The 9,080-nt window shown below is 38.8% G+C and overlaps 1 long non-coding RNA gene across 3 annotated transcripts in view; it reads left to right on the forward strand.

Annotated features, from left to right (window-relative positions):
* LOC132677644 (uncharacterized) overlaps positions 1-9,080 on the forward strand; it is a 28,494-nt gene that overhangs the window by 15,653 nt on the left and 3,761 nt on the right. The window lies entirely within an intron of this gene.

Here is a 9,080-nt window from a genome sequence, read left to right on the forward strand (position 1 = left end):
TTGTCTTTACCAGAACCTGGTGCTTCAGGAGTATTGCCTATGTGTGATGTGTATACCCTTCTGTTTTGGCTGAGCTGCTTTTTCCTTTAGTCCAGCAGTCTGCAATGGCTCTCTTTGCCGTTGTGGGCAGTGTTCAGTCCCTGTGGTGTTAACTGGCCAGTCTGGGTCTGCCTTGGGCTTGAGGGGAGTCAGACTGGGCATTTGCCAGAGATGCAGTAGCACCACACTGCAGGGTGCTTTCTCTGAGAAGCTTTCACTGGTGGGTAAGGTCTGTAGTCACACCAGCTGTCTGCCTCCAGCCCACTGCTGGGGGCTCTTTCTGACTGGTAGGTGTGATTATCTTTCCTTCACCCCAGGGCAGGAATCACTCTGCAGTGGTGCTGGCCGCTGCAGGGGCTGCTTGTGCACTGCCAGTCTGGTAGCACCACCCTGTGTGGGCTCTGGCTAAGAGCACATTGAAGAGGGTGGATCTGAGGAAGCACCACTGGGGGATATGGTGTGGTGGTGGTGCTTGCAAACTGCTTGCTGCCATTCCTCCGAGAGCAGGGCAGTGCAGGGACTAAGGCAGGCTGTCTGGAGGGGTGGATTGGTGGAAGCACTGTGCAAGAAGGATGGGCAATTTCCGCAATTCCCGCAGGTGGCTGTGTGTTTACACTGGGGTGCAGGGGAGGGAAATGTGCCTGCCGGTTCCTTTGTTCCTGGAGGAGTTCCCCAGAGATTTCTGTCCCTCTGGAACATGCTCTGAGATTAGTAAATAACTCTCCCTCCTGTGTGCCCCAGAGACTTTTCAAACCACTACTTCTATGTTCTATCTCTGTGGGCTGTTAGTAGTGCTATTTAAAGGCAGAGACTCAGCTTCCTCTGCTCACTGACTCTTCCAGAGCTGAGCCCACTGATTTTTTTTTTTTTTTTTTTTTAATTCCAGGTTTTAAGTCCTGCTGTTGTAAGAACTCTCAAAACTTAGCCCTTCTGGTTTTCAAAGCCAAATGTTATGGAGATTTGTCTTCCTCATGTGGGCTTCCTGGGGGGGGGGGGTATTTTTTTTTTTTTTTTTTGAGAGAGAGAGAGAGTTGGGGAGGGGCAGAGAGAGAGAGAGAGAGGCACAGAATCCAAAGCAGGCTCCGGGCTCCTAGCTGTCAGCATAGAGCCTGATGTGGGGCTTGAACTCATGAATTGTGAGATCATGACCTGAGCGGGTATCAGATGCTTAACTGACTGAGCCACCCAGTCGCCCTGTGTGAGGGTCTGTTTATCTCCCTTTTCCATGCCTATGGCATCCCTCCCTCCTGTGGACAGTTCTGTGAGTCCATTTAATTCCTGACTGCTTCTGTGCTTTTCCAACTGTCTTCGATGTGTCTTCTTCCTCACATTTTATTGTGGAGCTTATTCTGCCAGTCTTCAGGTCATTTTTATTTATACTTAAAGTGAGTGTTATCTAGTTGTATCCATGGGATGACGTGAGCCTAGGGTCCTCCTATTGTGCCATCTTCCCCAAGTCCAGGACTCATTTTCTACATAGACAATCAGGTCACCTGTGAATAAAGACAGTTTTCTTTCTTCCTCCCCAATCTGTATACCTTTCATTTCCTTTTCTGCATCAGTTAGGACTCCCAATATGATGTTGAAAAGGAATGATGAGAGGGGACATCATTGCTTTGTGCCTGATCTTAGTGGGAAAGAGTTTAGTTTCTCATTTTGATGTTAGCTTGTGGCTTTTTACTCCTCAAGTTGAGGGATTCTCCTTTATTGCTAGTTTACTGAAATCTTTGTGCGTGTGTGTGTGTGTGTGTGTGTGTGTGTGTTCTAAATCATTAATGGGTGTTGAATTTTGTCAAAATCTTCTCCTGCATCTATTGATACAATCACGCAAATTTTTTTAAAGTCTGTTGATGTGATGGATCATATTAGTTGATGTTCGAATGTTAAACCAGCTCTGCATACCTGAGTTAAATCTAAGTCATAGTATATAATCTTTTTATGCATTGTTGGGACTTCGTTTGCTAATATTTTGTTGTGGATTTTTGCATCTAGGTTAATGAGAGATATTAGTCTGTAGTTTTCATGTAATGTCTGGGTGGTTTTGGTGTTAGAGTAATGTTGGCTTCATAGGTTAAGAAGTATTTCCCTTCCTTCTGTCATCTGAAGAAATGGTAGAGAACTTTTATAATTTCTTAGTTACATGTTTGATAGAATTCACCAGTGAACCCATGTGGGCCCAGTGCTCTCTGTTCTGGAAAGTTAGTCATTATTGATTCAATTTCTTTAATAGATATTGGCCTATTCAGATCATCTATTTCCTCTTTCAGTTTTAAGAACAGTTATGTTGGAATTCCTGAATGGCAGTCTTTTTCTTTTAATACTTTGAATAGGCCACCCCATTGCCTTCTGCCCTCCATGATGCCTGATGAGAACTGAGCTGTTAACCTTATTGAATATTTGTACATAGTTATTTTTGTCTTATTGTTCTCAAGTTTCTCTTTGCTTCTGTCTCCTGACAATTTGACTATGATGTGTGTGATTGTGGATCTCTTTAGTTTGTACTATGGAATTCATTGAGTTTCTTGGATGTAAATATTAACATTTTTCATCAAATTGAGGATGTTCTCAGACATGATTTCTATGAACGTTCTTTCTGCACTTTTCTTTTTCCTCTCCTTCTGGGACTCCCATTATGTGTCTGTTAGTATACTTATGGTGCCCCACGTTTCTGAAACTTGTTCTTTCTCCCTATTCATTTTTCTTTTTGTTCTTTTGAGTGGATTCTTTCAATTGACTTAACTTCAACTTCATTGATTGTTTCTTCTACCAGCTCAAATCTGTTATTTACCCTGTAGTGAATTTTTCATTTCAGTTGAGTTTTCAACACCGGAATTTCTATTTGGCTCTTTTTTTTTTTTTTTAATGACTTCTAACCTCTTGATAGTCACTGTCAGGCCGCTGCCATGGTAAACAATTGCTGATTTTTATGGTGAGGTATCATTCTCATATTTTAATTCTTTAGACATGGTTTCCTTTAGTTCTTTGAACATATTTATACTAGCTGATTAATGTCTTTGTCCAGTAAGTTCAAGATTTAGACTTTCTCAAGAACAGTTTCTACTGAGTGCTTTTTTTCTTTTGCATGGACCATACTTTTCTATTTTTTGTATGTCTTGTATTTTTTTAATTGAAATTTGGATATTTTAAATAACGAAAATATGGTAATTCTGGATCTCAAATTCTTGCCCCACCCCTCCAACCTGGATTTTGTTGCTGTTGTTTGTTGTTGCTGTTTGTTTAAGGACCTTCCTGAATAAATTCTGTAAGACCTGGATTCTTTGCTGTGTGCTACCTCTGAAGTCTCTGCTCAGTTAACTTCCTGGTCAGCTAATGATTAGACAGCAATTTCCTTAAATGCCCTGAATTGGTAAGTCTTCCACCCTTTGCTAAGGGACTTCTATGTATGTTGAGACATGCCTTCAGTATTTTTGCAGTTTACACCCCTGACTTAGCTTTTAATTCCTGCTTGTGAAGATCCTCAAGGTCAGCCAGAGATGAGAAATTAGGGCATTCTCAGGTCTTTCTTGGGCAAACACACAGCCCTACAAAGCACCCTACATATATATATATACTCTCAGTAATATTTTGAAGTTTTTCGCATTTCCCTAAGGTCATCTCATTTCCCAGGTTTCCCTTTCAAGTTTGCTGTTGCTCCAATGGGTATTTCTGCCTCAGGTAGCTGCCATGTTAAACAATTGCTGATTTTTATTTATTTTTTTTTTTTTTAAGAAAATGCTCTGGTGTTAGGACTTTCCTCAAAGAGCAAGCTCTGAGTCAGGTCAAATAAAGATAAGCCCTGTTAATGGAATTTTCGAGGGAGCTGCCAGACCAGTCAAACATTGACAGTTTTCTGGGGATGTGGCTTTTGGGGAGTTCCAAGCTGGTTTTGCTTCTTTTCAATGCCTGATGGGCTGCTGGTTTTCTCAGTTACTGTGGTTCTGGGTCTGTTGGTTTTCATGGCTATGGTGGAGCTGGGAAGAATGAGATGGGAATAGAGCAAGGTAAAATACCACAAGCTTTACTGTTCATAATGAGATTCAGCCATTTTTCTTGAATAAATGTTATTCACTGTTGCAAGTTTTTGGTTAATTTCCAGAGTTCTGAAAATTTTGATTTTTGACAATTTTGCCTGTGTTCTCATTGCTTTTATAGAAGAGATTTTCAGAGGTCCTTACTCCACCATTCTAGAAGTGTTTCCTCCATAAACATTAATCTCTGTACTGAGCTGTAATATAATGATGTATTCAGGGCATGTTGAGGAATATTCAGTTTTGGCCCCATACCACTGTGCTTTTTATCTTTTTTTCCTGCCTTTAAAAAAAAAATATTTATTTTATTTTTGGGAGAGCGTAAGTAGGGGAGGGATAGAGAGAAGGGACAGAGGATCCAAAGTAGGCTCTGCACTGACAGGCTGATGGCAGCGGGTCCAATGTGGGGCTCGAACTCATGAACCGTGAGATCATGAACTGAACCAAAGTCAGATGCTCAACCGACTGAGCCACCCAGGTGCCCCTCCTGCCTTTTTCTTATAAATGTTAGCCTATGAGTCTTCCCACAGCAGTCCCTTTTTCCTTGTTAATATATTATTTCCAATATGTTGTGGAGTTAATAATCAAATAGCCATATTGGTTAGCAATACGTTAAAAAGCTTTGGATGGCCCACTGCAAAGTGTGTGGACTTTTGTGACATTGTGACTGCCTAGAAATCATTTTGACTTTTTCTCTATGTTTTAAGAATGAGGTTTCTAGATAACTGAATTTACAAGTGAGTTGGTGATGTCCAAATCATGGGAGATCCTAATGCCACAGTACTCCTTGCTGAGTTAGATTACATCTGTAGTGGTATATCTAATTCTAGGAAACATGTTTAAGATGATGTTGAATAGGAGTTTCAAGATAACAGTAACCAGGATGGAGAATGAGGAAGTTCTGAAACTATGCCATATGAGGAATAATTGGGAAGAGTGGTGATATTTCATTCAGAGAAAGAAAAGCTTGGAAGAAAGGAAAAAGTTACTGGAGTATAGGACAGGGCTAATATGGTAATAAAATTGTTCTGTTTCCCTGAGCCATACTCATGCCAAATGGCAGGATTATGACCAAAAAGCATAGGTTACAATGGAACAGATTCTGACTCAGTATAAGAGAAACTTCTGATAATGAGAACTATCCAATAATGTAATTGACTAAGCATTTATTTACCATAGCCTGGGCCTGGGGAGACCAAACTAAGCACGATAACTGGGCACTGTTAAACATACTGTATTGGATAGAAGACTGGAGTATCTGACAGCTAAGGTCCTCTCTACAACAACCATTTTAAGGCTTCAGATACAGGTTGGAGTCCACTGGCACCTCTACAGAGCTGGCAGTGGCAGCTGCCATTTAGGGCAAGATAAAAAATTCACTGTGAGTCTAGTGTCTCCAAGGAATACAACGTATTTTTGAACTCTGTCTACCAAGGTCTCCTTCTCATCATGTATGAAGTTGGAGGCAAGTTAACTTTACCTTAGAGTTTTACTGACACCTAGTGGTAAATATGGATATCAGTATACTCTAAAATGTTAGAAGACCATATATACAGTAGTGCAAATAAAAATGTTCTAATACTGGGGTGCCTGGGTGGCTCAGTTGGTGAAGTGTCTGCCTCTTGGTTTCGGCTCAGGTCATGATCTCATGGTTTGTGGATTCGAGCCCCGTGCTGGGCTCTGTGGCTGACAATGTGGAGTCTGCTTGGGATTTTCTCCTTCCCTCTCTTTCTCTGCTCCTTCTCTGCATACCCTCTCTCTCTCAAAATAAATAATAATAAAAATAAAACTTAAAAAAAGAGCTAATAAACTATTTAAAAATGTTTTGATATTTACGAAAATTATTGATGCATATAGCGATAAAAATTTATTCATGCTTTGAACTCTTCTCAAAAGATTTAAAATTGCTCGGGACACCTGGTTGGCTCAGCCGGTTAAGCGTCCGATTTCAGCTTAGGTCATGGTCTCGCAGTTAGTGAGTTTGAGCCCCGCATCGGGCTCTGTGCTGACAGCTCAGAGCCTGGAGCCTGCTTCGGATCTGTGTGTCCCTCTCTCTCTGCCCCTCTCCTGCTCATGCTCTATCTCTGTCTCTCTCTCTCTCAAAAATAAATAAACGTAAAAAAAAAAAGATTTAAAATTGTTTAAATGTTATCTTCAAGATACTTTTATCCTGAAATTATCTTCAATATTTCATAGATTTTATTTATAAGCAAAATTATAGTGTCATCACTGTATCTTCTCACATATTTCAGTTATACTATTCTCATGGTTTATGAAAAACAAAAACATCATCTAAGCTATCAATTCATTAAATTTTAATCTGTAAGTTGATATCACTAACACCCAAAGGTAAATATCCTTCAATTCAAAGGGAGAATTACAGACACCAATCCAATATCACTAACAGTATTTTTTATCATAGTGATAAAAACCTGATTTGCAACATTCTTGTTTGTGCTTCTGAAGGACAAGTCAGGAGAAGGCTGGTTCTGGTTAGACCTGGGAACTATGGCTAAGAAACAATAGGTGCTAATTGGTCTGTGGGGAAATTAAATCCCTGTTTTGGACCTCTCCAGAATGCCTTTAGGCTAAATAAATTAAGATAAATGGCTACAGCTATTAAGCTAAGAATGTATATAAATACTTTCTGTAATTCACTTATAAACAAAATAGAAAAGCAGAATGTGCCAAATTTTTCATAGTAAGTGAAGCACATGAAAATAAGATTATAGATTTAAAAAATGTAGCTGTTGTGGTTGATATGTTTTAACACCATGATAAGAAAATGAAAGCCTTCTAGGAGAGAAGAAATGGGGATCATTAACATTTTGATGGTTATGGTACCATAACATTTTGATATGACATGAAAATGCCACTTGTCCCATCCCCGTTATGACTTTCAAAGGAATTATAGTCTCCAAATAGTTTTTCCTTCTGCAGGTTTCCCACCCTGCCATATTTCAGAAATAGGACATGACTGATAAGTCGGTTCTTTTTCCTAATAACAAAGGCAAACCACCTAATGTGTGGTGAAGACTGTATTCTTGCAGGACAGAAAGCAAGCCCAGGCGGTCTGGCTCCGGTATCCAGGCTTCCAGTCACTGCCCTGAGCTGCCCTGCGTGACTTCCCAGGCCGTGCCAACACCCCTTAGCTCAACAGAAGTCAGAATGACTTGAACACCATGACGCCTACACTGGAGAAAACTACTTTGAACTCTCTGCCCTATTTTAGTGATGTGGGAATTTATCACTGTCAGGGATGACAGTCTCTATAAATTTATTACATAACATGCATTTTATTACTATTTAGCATCTGTTCGCTTAGTGTTAGTAGAAATGATGAAAAGGAAAAGAACTCATAAGAAGAGTATTAGCACATGTAGGCAAAGCCAATTTAAAGTTTCCATTCAATAATTTTTCTCCAGATAATATATAACCTGTTTCTCTAAGTTTTCTCACAGGGACAGTCACCTAACCTCTTAATCATTTTTGTTTCTCTGTAGCATCTAATAGGATGGCAGTTAAACTTAACTGATTTCAGTGTGGAGTCTACAGATTTTCATATATTTAATAAACTGAATTAATTCATGGAATTATAGAGCACAAGTCTGGATGTTTAATGGAACATCTGCAAAGTGTTTAATGGATTAGGTTACTGTAAAAGAGGATTAGAATTGTAGATGAAAATCAACCTCCAATCCATTTTGAAAGCATTTTTAAAACTGTAGGTTTTTTAAAATCAATAATAATGATTCACAGTGATCGCAATAAAAAAAATGTCTTGCTGTTCTTTCCAAAATTAATATCTTGTATACTTTAGGATGCTCATAGAGACTTTAACAAGATGGAATAACCTAGCAATGGTAACAGGTGTGATTCCAGTTTTTAAAAATGCTGCCGATGCAATAATTTATTTAAAGTTATTCTTTGTATCTCACAAGGGCTCAAGGTTGTTTACAAGAAAGTACAGTAGATTAGAAGGAAGATTTATGTTCTAGCTTCCATCCCATTACTTACGAGGCTTGTGACTCATGGCAAATCACCTAAAATCCCTGAGCTGTGGTTTCCTTATTTATACCCCTACTTTATTTAGCCCCACTGCTAGGCTGTTACTGGCAGTCTCCTACACAGGGCCCAATAGACAGCAGGCATGCAGTTAATGTTTGCTGGCTGACCTAATAAGACTGTTAAAAATGAAAATAAAAATATTGCCACACATACCTCAGAAGGGTTGCTACGAGGTTAAAATGATAAAGTGGTATAATACATGGGAAAATGGTTTGAAAAGCATATAATGCTATGTAGACATATGGTGCATTTCTTGTTACAAATGGAGGAAAATATTCTTTCTCCATTTTTAAAATGTGGATACATTTTTGGTATCTATCTTCAAAAGAAACAAAGGTAAATGTGTTAATAACTGCAGGTTATTTCAACTCACTACAGCTCACTACAAATATTCTGAGGAAAATAGGCTGTATCTACCTAAAGCTTCAGAGGACTTCAATGACTGCTTAAGGTTAATCTGACGAGAGAGAAAATATCTGTGATTTTCAATAGTCCAGGTAAACTCTTCAGACACGTTTAGATTAAAAAGTCAAATGTGAATTCCCTACAATATAGTCATAACATATAATATCTTACCATATTTAAAAAAGAGATTTATATGTACTAACCTTTAAGGTCTATGATATATTGTTAGGTGAAAAATGCAAACTATACATTTACATTTATATAAAGAAAAGTCAACCCCTCTATTTTTAGGTTTTAAATGTATATGTATATCTTGAAAAAGGCCTAGAAGGTACTCACCTAATTATAACAATGATAACAATGATTATACTGAGGAGGGGAGTGGAACTGCATAAGGGCAAGTAGAGACTTTAGCTTTATTGGTATTGTTTGAATTTTTTTTAATAGAAATGTGAAAAAAATGGACAAGCGCATATTACCAATTTGTAGACTCTTGGGCTTTACCTGAATATTGCAGATGGAAGGGGTAACCAACCATCT

The sequence above is a fragment of the Panthera onca genome, chromosome B2, assembly GCF_046562875.1.
Source record: "Panthera onca isolate mPanOnc1 chromosome B2, mPanOnc1 haplotype 2, whole genome shotgun sequence".
Taxonomy (NCBI): Eukaryota; Metazoa; Chordata; class Mammalia; order Carnivora; family Felidae; genus Panthera; species Panthera onca.